Source organism: Lagopus leucura, unplaced genomic scaffold (assembly GCF_019238085.1).
Source record: "Lagopus leucura isolate 7727_CA_CO unplaced genomic scaffold, USGS_WTPT01 Super-Scaffold_73, whole genome shotgun sequence".
NCBI lineage: Eukaryota > Metazoa > Chordata > Aves > Galliformes > Phasianidae > Lagopus > Lagopus leucura.
This window is the reverse complement of record NW_024962252.1, coordinates 27,369,204-27,381,360: the sequence shown is the minus strand read 5'-3', so window position 1 is coordinate 27,381,360 and position 12,157 is coordinate 27,369,204. Positions and strand designations below refer to the sequence as shown.

General features: G+C 40.1%; 1 long non-coding RNA gene and 2 other non-coding genes across 6 annotated transcripts; all 3 read left to right on the top strand.

Annotated features, from left to right (window-relative positions):
• The first annotated feature begins 274 nt into the window (after window positions 1-274).
• Window positions 275-7,448, top strand: LOC122191774. Of its 4 annotated transcripts, none has more exons than XR_006182463.1 (7): window positions 275-294; window positions 1,759-1,811; window positions 2,580-2,649; window positions 3,284-3,367; window positions 4,449-4,474; window positions 5,230-5,274; window positions 5,909-7,448. It is a non-coding gene; the product is annotated as an uncharacterized LOC122191774 (long non-coding RNA). The 4 variants fall into 4 exon arrangements; XR_006182460.1 differs by having other exon boundaries at window positions 5,227-5,274; XR_006182462.1 differs by lacking the exon at window positions 275-294 and adding an exon at window positions 302-359 and having other exon boundaries at window positions 5,227-5,274.
• Window positions 3,462-3,529, top strand: LOC122174931. Its single transcript, XR_006177274.1, has one exon. It is a non-coding gene; the product is annotated as a small nucleolar RNA SNORD50 (small nucleolar RNA).
• LOC122174930 lies at window positions 5,652-5,719 on the top strand. Its single transcript, XR_006177273.1, has one exon. It is a non-coding gene; the product is annotated as a small nucleolar RNA SNORD50 (small nucleolar RNA).
• Window positions 7,449-12,157: the final 4,709 nt, after the last annotated feature.

Genomic DNA, 12,157 nt, shown 5'->3' with positions numbered 1-12,157 from the left:
GCCTCTTCCAGCGCTCCTTACCCCGAGCGCGGCGCTAAGGGAACCACGCCACCAGCCGCAGCCCCGCCCCCGGGCTGAGGGCCGAGCGAGAGGCGGGGCAACAACCGCCGGCCCCTCCGAGCGGGGGCGCGCGCCGGGCGAGGAAAACGCATTCCTACGCCCGGCCCTCACAGGCTCCACCCCCGGCTCGCGGGGCGATGGGCGGGGCTAGCCTCGTTCCCACCCCTCTAAGTCCACATAAAGGCCGCGAGCGCCCCCCGCCCCCTCTTTTCCTGTGGAGCGGTGGCGGTGGCGGTAAGGGGTCGGCAGGGCGGATGAGTGCGGCGCTGTGCAGTTTGTGCTGGGGGACACTCGGGCTTGTTGGTTCGCGTTTGGACATCCGGGGGGCACCGTGTCGCGATGCCGCGTGTTTGTTTGAAGCTGGAGCAGGCGGCGAGGCTCGCTTCGTGGGGCGGCACGTACAGGGTGCGGGCGCTGCGGGGTGGCAACCGCCGTGAGGCCGCAGCCCAGGGGGTAAAGCGCCGCGGCGGCGAAGGGACGGAGGGGCGAACTGCAGGTCCCGGCGTGCCTCGCGCCCCACGGGCAGGGAGGCGGGAAAATGGTAGGCCCGGCTCCCTGCCGGAAGAGGCGCGGGGCACGCTGGGACGCGTAGTTTGTGGAGGCGGCGGCCGCGTGGGCGGCGGGGTCCCATTTTGCCCCGGTGCGGGCGGTGCCCGGCGGGGTGCTGCGTGGCCCGCGCCATTTTGAGCTGAGGCTGGCGGCCGTGGAGGTGCCCTCGGGGGCTGCTGGGTGATCGCTGCCCGCCTGCGCCGGCAGCCGTAAGGCGTTAGGGTCGGAATTCGCCCCTTCGTTAGTGAAAAGTGAAAAGCGGGGCGGCCCTTCGTTACGTTTAGTTGTTGATTACCTATTCTCACGCCGACACACAGAGCGACGGGAGAGAGGTATTCTGACATGAGGTTAGAGCGTCTGTGAAGAAGTCAGTGGCCCTTTTACTTCGTCATAGGATTGTGTGCTTCGTGAATCACCAGATGAACGCTTTAACCGTTGAGGCTTGCATTTGTTGCTAGACAGTGAGAGCAGAATAAAAGAAGCTTTATGGAAATGCATATTTTTAAAAATCTTTAGCCTGAGATGCGCCTTCCTCTATGGGAATGCTGCTGTCATTGAGCAGTAGTTGTCCTGGAAGAGCAGGAATTGTAAGCAAAAGAGAGAAGTAGGCTTATCTGAGAGCAGCGATTAGAAGGTGGCTGTATTCATGTAAGAGGCAATCGCTCTGCCTTGTGATGGCTCATCTAATGATATCCCGAGTCAGGTGTTAGATTACTGAGCAGTGAAATTCTTGTATCTTTACTAGCTGTTAGTACACCGTGGTTATTGGGTGCAATAAGTATACTTTAATTGCTTTCATCTGAAGCGAAGCCAAGTTTAGTGATCTATCCACAGTCTGCAGCCTTTGTTTGTTTCATCTGCAGGTGTGCAGTAATAAACATCTTCGTTGAAAAATGGAATGTATTTGAAATGTACGTAACGGAACAAATATTTGCTTTGCTTTGTGAATGAATATAACTTGTTGTTTCCTTGTTACTTAAATGGCTGTATTTCTTGCTGCCTTCTGAAAAAAACTGCAAAATAAGGCTTGAGTACTTAACATTTCATTGTTTCTGTGACTTCAGAAAGTCTTAATGTGTGTTATAAAGGGATCTGCTACTAAGTATCTGCTTCTTTCAAATGGTAAACTTGTCTGCTGTTTATTTTTAGGTATGAAGCAGAAACTTTCAGTGGTGTCCAATATGTTGTGCAGAAGCATTAAGGTAATAGTTGTTTTTTTGCTATAGGAATAGCCCTGCATGTAAATGTTTCCATTTCAGTTTCCACACTTTTGTCTGACAAAAGTATAGAATGTGTGAGGTGCTGGAGATTGTCATGTTTTTATGGCTGTTGAGTGGAACAAAACAGAAAACCAGTTGCAGGACGTTGCATTTTCATGGTTGCCTTTAAAATGATGAGTAATTATGTGAGTTAAGACCAGTACTGAGGTCACATGTTTTTAATTATCATCTTTTCTGTACCACTTCATTAAGTATGAGGGCCTACACGATAGATCGCTTGATCAATGCACCATCTTTGAGATCAGTGTAATTTAGTAACTGTTAACTGTCTTGCATTGGACTTGTATTGGAGCTAATGTGAACCCACATACGTGGCCATATTTGAATGTAACTGCTGATCCTGTAAACTATGAACAGTGCAATAGTTCAGTTGGAAGGAATCTACAAATACTAGGACTAACACTGTGAATAAATGTGTAACGTAAAACAGAAGTTTAAGTGACTTGGTTCTTCATCCTAAAAAAAAATGGTCTGAAATGATTTCAGGCCACCTTTTTTCTACTGCGTATGGAATTTCAACTGCAAGTTCTTGGCAGACAATTGTACACTAATATTGATAATTTTGTTTTGTATGAAAAGAAATTTTATTTCCTGCTGATCACTTCCTGACATGGTATTATATGAGATGGTGCTTAGATCTTTGTAACTGATTTTCTACTTGAACTAATTTTTGTTTAATTTTGATTTTAGCCCGCCATGGAAGCACCATTGGAACTAGAAGAGTATTTGGTACACACAAGTGGATTTTCCTGAAAGCTGTGTATGTTTTGAATGATCTGTGGAGATAAATTAACTTTTTAAATGGCTTAGCAACAAACTTGTAATCAAATTAGTAACATTGTCATGAGCTCAGAAATGAGATATTAGTGTACTTCAGGCATGTTATTTGACATGATCTATGTTGAGATGTGTAGGCTAGGAAGGTGGGTGAATAGTTTGCATTATTTCAAACAGCTTGTGAAGGACCTGGTAAAATATGTCTAAGATTTATATTGTAAATATGACAAAAGATTATCTCAAGGTGACTTATAATTATCTGTCAGTATACACTTTATGATAAAGTTAATATAAGAGTTGAGATGAAGAAAATGAAGTTGACAGCTGGAAGTTCTTTGTCAGTATAAACAGACAAATCTAGTTTTAAGTTTCCTATTAAAATGTATTACTCATTTTTTAGGAGTATAGTCTATACTCTCATTTTTTGAAAATGCTAAGAAACAATATTAGGATCTGTTCAATTTAACTTGTCAAACTCAAATGCCTACAGCCGTTGGCTGTGCCTGGAAAGTAAAAATGGGGAGAAAGGGTGATTCCCAAGACTAAAACTTAGTCATCCCACTTGGGTTATGTTATTGAATGAACATATTCTAATTGCTTGCTTTGTTTCTATCTAGGATGGCATATGAACAGGTTTTAATAATGGAAAAGTTGAGCATTGTGGTGAAAGATATTCTGCAACTATTCTGCAAGAGATAGAGGTAATACTTAGTGATAAACTGCTGACATTTTTTGTTGATGTATTCCCTATTAAAGCCCAGGGTATTCCCTTTCCAGTACAGTTACTGAAGTGGTGGATTGTGATGAAGTTGCCATACCTGATTTGTTGATGAAAAACTTCATACGGATCTGGCTTCTGAGTCAAAACCACTTTTCTTTCAAAAGTCATTTAATCTTTCTGTCACTCACTCTCTGCTAGTTTTACTTCTATTCTGTCCCCATGTACAAGCTCAATATTGTGAATACGGGTTTTGGTGCACGACTGAAATTGCTTATGGATGTGCTGTTGCTCAGCAGGTGGTAGCACCTTTAAAATAAGGGAGAGGACAAGCTTAGATCTATGTAATTTCAAGTATCTTGTTTTGGAGTGTAAAAATGAGAAACTTGCCAAATATTGAAAGTGCCCTGGTAAGAAAATGAAGCCTTGCTGGGTTTTGAGTTAGCTGATGACACTTGGACTATGACTCTTTCAAAAGCACTGTTAACTTAGGATGTATTCTGATGTGGGCATTAAGGATTGCTAAAGTTAATGGTTAGAGGTGAATTGTAATGAATTAAAGATGTTTCAGCTCTAGTGTTGAAGTAATTCGGAAAGGCTAGTCTAAATTTACTTGCAGCAGGAAGAAGATGTGCACAAGAATGCTCATTGTGCTTCAGGTGTTTTGGTAGCTGAGCACAAGGTCTTCGTTCTTCTCTGTTTTCTGAATTTAGTCTTTCTCAGTGAAATGTGGGGTTTGAAGCACAATTTCTATACAAATTCAGCTTTTATGTAAAAAGTCAAAATCTAGAAGTGTGAGGTTCTAATTTTGCTGTCTCCAACTACACATCTATAATTTTATTTCACTCCTCTCCTAAAGAAAGGCATTTAAAGACTGCTACTAGCAGTTTCTTTTAAAGAATGGGTTTTGTCTCAGTATGTAAAGTTTAAATAAAGGAATGAAGCTTTTTTGTGTGGAAGTGCTACCTGTAAAATAATGTCTTGTTTAGACAGGAGTCTAGAGGAAAGCTGAAAGTAGCAAACCTTGTTAATAAAACTAATTGATGCAATTTTTGTCTTTGCAGGGATGCTTGAAGGTTGCTTCTTGAAGGTATGATAGAAATGATAGAATTAAATTATAAAAATGCATGTGTCTGACTTTTAAGATTAGATTATTGTGTCATGACAGATAAAACTATAAAATGATACTGTAATGAAACTATAAAGATGATAGATTTGGTAGTTCTTTCAGGCCTTGAAAACTTGGCAAACTGAATGACTGTACTTAAAACTGCATTATCATGTCAACCCCATGTAAAAGTACAAGGTGACATGTAAACAATTACTGCAGATGGCTTATCTGCAATACAGTAGAGTTTCTGTATGCGCATCGTGGGAAATGCTGAAGTGTTTCATCACCTATATTGGCTTTAATTATAAGTTTCATCAGTTCCAGCTCAAGATACCATGCTTAATTCTCCTGTTACTTCAGGTGTCCTGCATAGAAGAATAGTTTTTTAATATAACGCTTGTTGGTTGATTTGGGCTTTCAGTGTTTTGCTACCAGCTGAGAACCATATTCTCACTAATATTTTCAGAAATTGTTTGATTACGGTAGGGGGAGGCTTAGACTTAACAGATCAGTTGTCTGTCACAGCTTATAGCAAAGTTAAGTAGTGTCCAGGCAAGACATGTAAAAAGAAACTTACTTTGGTGCGAGAACACTTGTAGGTTACGTTTTCTGAAGCTTAGTAAGTACTGGTGTTAGTCCACCACATGCTTAGTAATGAGAGACCAAATAGTATGCTGTGTTTTGAGTGATGGAAGAAAACATTTCTGAACTAATAAAAGTCTCTTTTCCAGCAGGAAAACGGTCACAACTGTACGAACAAATGCTTCTAATTTGTTCAGGTATGTAATTAAAAAGCTTCCAAGCATTTTATGATTGTCTGAAGTAAGTCTGTGTTTACAAGTAAGAAATTTTTAGTGCTGTGACAGTTGCTAATACGCTTCAATAACTGATACAGTAGGTCTGTATTGTAACTTCCTACTTTCTGTGTATGTCTACTGAGTATAAGATCACTGACTACCCAAGGGACTGCATGTGCCAGTAGTTGTGCCTAACCTTAGCTAACCTTAAAATCTACTTGTGAAGTTTTAAATACTTACCTTATTTATGTGTGAAAGGATGAAGAATGTTAAACTTTTTCATTGCAATCAGCAACGCTATCAAAGAAGAAAAGCGCATCATGCATTAGATTTCCTTTTGTGGTACAGTTTCTGCATCTCATCTATGATGATCCTATCCCGAACCTGAATTCTTTGCTGAAAAACCTACGGATCCGGCATCTGAGATGAGATCAGAATGCTAGATTTGAACTTACTGAAAAGTATTACAAGTTCTGTGCAGTTTTAGGTGCTTTTGCAAAAAAAAAAAAAAAAAAAAAAGTAAAAAAAAATATACAATTCTGTGCTTATTTGCAAGTTTAAGTTTCTTCCTCCTCAAATGAACCATTTTATTTAGACCTTGTTCTCCTTTTTCCAGTGAGTTGGAACGTTTTTGTCAGTGCTGCTTGACAAATGTGGATCTGTAACTGGAAGAAAGTGTAACACCTGGAGAGATGTTCTCGCTTGGATTGGGACCATGCTTTTAAAATCCTGCTGAAACAGTTGTTGAAATTGTTTAGCAGACACTGTTATAAAAAACTGCACGTGAACCAAAATTACTGTCTCTGCATATTTAAAATAACACTTTTTCCAAAACATCAAACTGCCCTCTTTGGGAAGGATAAACGTAGCAGTAGGGAAATAAGTGGTGAGCTTCCATATATGAAAAAGAAACAAATTATTGGCTCTTATGAAATGTAAAGGTATGCAGACTTTTTGATACTGAGCACCTGTAATTCAAAGCAATGGAAGTTGCAAGTAGACTGTGCAGCATTGATACATAAATTCAAATTGCTGAGTGCTTCTTGAAGATGTCATGTAGGAGACGGAAGGAAGTAGATAAGGTGGTGTGGAAGCATCAGCATGAACCACTTGTAAAAAGAAACACTTGAAATTTCAGGTGGTGTGAGGGAAGTTGTGGTTACAGAAAAACCATGGACTAAAGCTTTCATTTTCTTCTGCTTCTAGTCGGGGTGAGAAGGAAAGGGGAGTTTTCATGAGCTGCCAATTTAGCATGAAAAAACCAGTATTGGAACTGGAACTGTGCCCACCGAAGAAGACATTGGCAGTGTTATCTGTTCCCAGCGTGGGAGTATAAGCATTGGAACATTTGCTTGCAGCAGTCACTAACCACACAGTAACATGTTAACATTGTATTTGTTGTATTAAGCAGATCATCTCTTTTCCACCAAGGAAGAAAGGGACTGTAAGTTGATTAACTGAGTAAGTTGCCTTTAAAGACAAATTATGCACAGAAGATGCAATCTACCTTAAGGTGTGGCTCTTGTACTGCATTCTCAGGAATGCATTATAAAGGAGGGAATGTGACAACTGCGTGGTAGCCAATGATCAGAAGTGCTGTGGTTACTGAATGATTTTTGGAATGTACCAAAATACAGAAACAATCATGTAGTTTGCAGCCAAAAATGACAGCATTGGAGGCTAGCAGTTTACTTCCTTCAGGAAATCTAAAAGAACTTCATGAAATACACTTATTTCTAAACACCAAATACCTGGAAGGTCCATTTTTCTATCAGTGCACTATTATAGTAGTGCAGAACATGAAGTAGCAGCATCTGAAGCGTTGGGAAGATCAGAAATAAGTTTGACTACAAAAATGTACATTAATGGTGTGACTGAAGTCCAGGAGTGGCTTGGCTTACTGCATAACCTGCTTTGGTTATTCAGTAAGTAATAACCAGCTGCTTTGCCTGGTTGGAGACTGCTTCTCAGTGAGGTAGCTATGTAAATTGGTCTATTGAGTGTATCATCAGAAGCTGCAGAATTTTACTACAAAAAAACATCTCTTGATGGCTTTCGTCAGGATTCATTATCTATTAATGTTGCTGAGAAGGGTAGGTATTTCTGTACTGTTTTGTATATGCTCTTGAATAAAGATGAGGATGTGGAAAACTTAACTAGCTGTTGAACATCAGTTCTGTAGTCACTTAGGGTGTTTCCTGACAGCTCATATTTTCGAAAGGTTGCAGAGGCAATGTGGCCTTATTGTACTGGTACAAAGCATGCTGAACATGTGACATTCCACACACTGGCTCCTGGACAATGTAAGCTCCCCTGGCAGTTATATACTTCAGAAGTGCGGAGGAATCAGTCTCCTATCTTAGGTCCATTGCATTTTCAGCTCTTCTCAGTGGTGTGCACACCACTGAACAAGGGGTAATGGACAAAAATTGGAACAGGAGGAAGAACTTCACTGTGAAAGACACAGAGCACTGGAACAGGCTGCCCAGAGAGATTGTGGTGTCTCCTGGGATTTATCAAGATCTGTCTGTGCAACTTACTGTGGGGAACCTGCTTAAGCAGGGCCAGATGGGTCTTGATCATTCCCCAGAAGTCCCTTTCAACCCCTTCAATTCTCTGGTTCTTATGTAGTTGACGCTGTTGACAATGTTTAGTGAAGCTGTTGAGATGGTGAGTCAAAAGTTGGCAGTCTTAAGACTCACCGTGTCTTCTGGAGGGGAAGAAGTGTGTTGAAAACCAGAAACGGATAATAGGGCAGCAATATTTGGTAAGTAGTATATTAGCTATTCCAAAAGGGTTTTTATATAGCTTGTTTAACAGTCCAGGGCAAGCTTTTATTTGCAGTATGTTTTGACTGTAACGGTGCCTGTCTGGCTGAAGCTAATACAAAGCATCTGAAGCTTTTGAGGAGCTCCTATGTGGGCATGTAGTGAAACTGGTGAGGATGAGTTGCTCTTCTAATTGATGTCAAAAAGCTAGAGACAGTTTCAGGATTATGGATGATACTTGAGTACCTAAAGTACTTCAATCTTGATCTAAAATACTGAGGATGTTCCAATCTAGGATTGACAGTAATAGATAAAAGGGGCCAAAGAACTGTATTACATTTGTGCTTGGGATGGTGGAAGCCAATTTTGAGAAGCTATTCCTCATAAAAAAATGTGCCTCACTAAGCCCAGAAAATGACATGATGGATGTGTTAACTGCAAATCTAGATAATAAACGCTCACTGGGATGCAGAATATGGGTAACCAAAGAAAAATGTGTTACAAAAGATCTGAACAAGTTTTTTAACCATGAGACTATCTTAACACTCTTCAGAATGAGACTAATGGTTATGATGTTGGAGCATCACACAAATTGTCAAATGATAGGTATAACATTTGTGAGCTTGCTCACGGTGGTAGGGGGTAATGTTGCAAACTACTCGTGGATTTAGAATTTGTACGTTTTTGTGTGTGTGTGATACTTGTATATAATTATGAAGTTGGCATTAATGAATTTGAAAGGTATGTTAAAGTTCAGTTGCACAGAATACCTTGCTGGATTTAAAACTTTGATTTCAGATGTTGCAGTAAATAGCACGAAAGCCCTTTTGCAGTTTGTGTTTTAAATAGTTATTAAAATCTTGCACTGTCATTAGTGCTTAATTTATCACATGGGTATTGGGCTGTGATTCCCAAAATCAGTGGTTAGACAAACTTTGTCCTGGCATATTGCTGTGTTGGTCTTAGTAACTGGGCAAGAGGTCAGCATTCTCCTGAGTTAAGTGAGTGTTGTGTTTAGATGAGTGTCTTGGAGCTTCAGTGGAGTAGAAGAGTAGCTGTGCATAAATGCTTTGCTACCATTTAAGTGAGAAGTCATGCTTAAGGCAGAACGTTTTGTCTGGAGAATTTGTCTTGCTTGCGGAGACAGTAAATCATAAACAGGACCAAGTGAGCTACAGTTACTTTTGCAAAGTACCCGTGCTGCAATGTGAGTTAAGAACACAAGTGAACAGAAAATGTCCTGTCAAGATAACCAGTCTACAGAGAAGCATGCTGCCTGCTTTGGTGGCATTGCTGCCTTCTCTTTCAGGCAAACTCTCAATAATCCAGACTTGCTATATAAATGTTGGTTATGAGTTGTACTGTCACAGATGGACATTGCAATTGAATTAACAGCTGCTAAGTTCCAAAGGTGGAAGCTCAGCAGTGAGTTTTTGAGGAGAGAGACTCATTCACTTAAGACAGTTGACCTGTCACAGCAGTTTGAGCAATGTTAGACTTTGTCCAAGGAAAGATGTTTTTTTTTAACATTGGAGACCATATTTAACCCTCAGTTTGGGATACCATGTTTTCACCACAGTTGAGGACAATCTGAGTTGCAGTGAATTAATTCAGCAAGTGGATATTACAGGTGAGCAGAGTACACATAGAAGCCTGTATATGCTATGTGTTTGTATGTGGCCAGTGACTTCAATTCTGTAATTCTCATTAGAACCAGTATGACAAGTATTTTTGCTTGTCTGTTATTAACTGTCTGCTTTTCGTAGAGGATGTAAACTGAAAAACTAAAATAATGCCGTTTTCTTTCAAACCTGATGTGGCTTTTTAGTAGATGTTGAGTTAGGCTATCAGGGCTGTGAAAACAGTACTCCTCAGCCATTGTTTGAAACTTCCTGTAGGCTCTGCAAGACAAAGTAGTATTTTATGCTCAAAAGAATGACTGTATTGAGTAAGACAAAATCTGCCTTGCTCAGTATTCTATCTGAGGATGACCAGTGTAAGAAACAGAAGGATAGAGATCTTTTCCAGCGGTTTGCTTGGGAATTTCCTAAGGACATGTTAATTCCATTTGAGCATTACTTGGCAATTAGGGCCGATCTCCGTTTAAAAAGATGTAAAATGTGAATGCTATATCAGTTGTAAAATGCATAAAGTAGTGCATATGATTGCAACAGCAGGGAAATAGATGAGAGGAGCTAGGGGAGGACTAAAGGAACAGCTTATTTGTTTTTCTTTGAAGAGACTTTAATATTGGTCTTGCTTTCAACTCTTACACTAGTGAAAACTGCAGTAACTGGAGACTGGCTAAGACTGATGCTAGATCAGCGTTACTGCTGGAACTGCAGTGGAGATAAAAATTCAGTCTACTGATGTGTGTTCTCACCTTAAGTAGCTCTGAGCCATACTTCAGGCTTGTAATAAGTCAGTACTATTTTTACTTAGGATTGAAGCTCCCTGTAACTGAAGGAACATTGTCTCGGCAATGACAGTACTAGTTTAAGGCTTGTAGGTAGAGAATTATTATTACAGGCTGACCTAAAGTAAACCTGAGTTATTTTGTGAATGTGAGAAGAAGCTAACAGATTAATAGACTCAAATACTTAGAACTTATTTTGAAGCTGGTAGGCTGAGTGAAAAGTAAAGATTGTATTTTTAGATCATCTAAAGGTCACTGGAGAGGAATAATACGCAGCCACAGTACTTGGTTAAGTTACCAATTTGCTCTTATTAACAAGGTTTGGTTTGTGGGAACTGGTGCTCCCCCACCTTCCTGTTCAACAGTACTAACCACACTGTAAGAAGTTGAGCAGCAAGAATAGGAGTTACCTTCAGAACATCTTAAAATAGCATTTTTGTTAGGGCATCACAGTGCTGAGGATGTTCCTTCAGAAACTTCATGAGAAGTAACAGTATCTGGATTTTTCTTGATTATTCTTGAACTACTCTTAACAGTTATCAAAAATAGTTAATTTTAGTTTCTGTGCCCTTGAACTTCTGCCGGTTAAGTTGGTGCTGATCGTAGTTTCTGCTAATTTGGTTTGCAGGCAATATGGCCACTGAAAGCCTCTTTTCTATGTGAAGGAACCTCTACATGAAGACATTTTGGCACCATTGATTTCAGAGTCTTTTTGCTGTGTTTTTTGCCTTAAAAAAAGCTGCCATGATGAGTAGAAGTAGCATGACTTCCCTCTATGAGTTAGTAGTTTTTAATATGGAAAATATTTAATAATTCTGGCACTGGTAAGTACATTTAAATCTCTTAAATCTGTCTGAATGTGGCAACCAGTAGTTCTTATGGCACAGCATATTGGAGAAAAAGGTACCTTTTGCTTGTAAGACTAGTAATCACAGCATGTAGATATTCTAAAACTCTCAAGTCTAACATTGGAGGAGTAAAATGTACAATACTAAATGAAGATTTTCCACCAACGGAATCAAAAAGATGGTCATGTGAATGAGGATTTTGCACTCAAACTCCATACTACTATGCCTCAAGTAGTAAGACTAGACTAGCTTTCTACCCTCATTTGTTAAATGAGATGCGCAGTAGTGCTTGCAATCTTAGGGCAGCAATTCTGAATTATACTGTGGTGATGTTCTTCTTTGGCCCTTTTGGTTTCAGGTTTTACTTTTAGTTACCTCTGGACACAGCTATATGGAGGTTCTTATGAGCAGTATGTTACTGCTGAGCTGTTGGGTAAGGACTGTTGACTTTGTGATGCCTTTTACCTGACCAACTTTAAAAGAAAAAAGCCTGTTAGCTTCAGTTTCAAGCTGAGGAAACTTGTCAGTGTCTGGGATCACTGCTTATCATGAGACTTGAATCTTCACTTACCCAAAAAGAGAAGAAAATGGTCTACAAAGAGGTTTTCTTTTTCTCTGAGATAGCACTCCAGGAAGTGTCTTGGCCTTAAGTTCTGAAAGAAATGCTGCTTTTCCTGAAGGATCAGTTTGGATGTTCCAGTTAACAACTTTACTGCCAAAGTATGACCAGGAAACATGAAAATTTATTGATTCTCAATTAGGAAGGGGCTCTTAAGCTGACAAAAAGTATATATATATTTATTCCTAACTTATAGTTCTTTCAGATATCACAG